Here is a 692-nt window from a genome sequence, read left to right as displayed (position 1 = left end):
GAATGCCACATGTTATCTATCAGGGCGGGTCTCATCTGCTAACCGTGAGACCTGGTCTCATATTTTTTTTTTCGATTTAGACATAGGGAGGGCTGAGACGACGGTGAAGCCAAAAAAAAATTATGCCTCACAAACTATCAAATACTATAGTTTATATCCAAATAACGCTCACATCTAACTTTGCTTAGATGCACACAATTTTCTTTCAGTTTTGTTAAGTCTAAGTCGACTGAGACTTTGTTATGTATCAGATGATACTATCTTCCTTTGATTTTGTATGAAGATTTGTGTAAAAATTTGTTTTCAGTTTTTCATTTTTCTTTTTACATGTTATATCACTTGACTGAGTTTCAGTCGACTGAGACCTAGCCACATCTATTTTCTTTTTGTAGCTGGAGAGGTGTCTAGCTATTGCGAATACATGTCAATAATTTCACATATGCATCAAGTAGACGAAGTTGATATTCAAACTATTCCGAACATGGCCTGAAATGTCTTACTACAAAACATTGTCGTATGAAAATTGAGAGTTAGATATACAAACAAGAACAATTAAACATTGTACACAATTTTGAATGGCAAATATTGGCGCATGTTGATCTTGGATCTCAGTAGTTGTCCGATGTGTCAGTTTTATCTTGGTCCGTGATTTTGGTGCTAATCGGGACACTGTAAAATGACTTGTTCGCAGG

This window comes from Triticum dicoccoides, chromosome 4A (genome assembly GCF_002162155.2).
Source record: "Triticum dicoccoides isolate Atlit2015 ecotype Zavitan chromosome 4A, WEW_v2.0, whole genome shotgun sequence".
Lineage (NCBI taxonomy): Eukaryota > Viridiplantae > Streptophyta > Magnoliopsida > Poales > Poaceae > Triticum > Triticum dicoccoides.
This window is presented reverse-complemented; position numbering follows the sequence as displayed.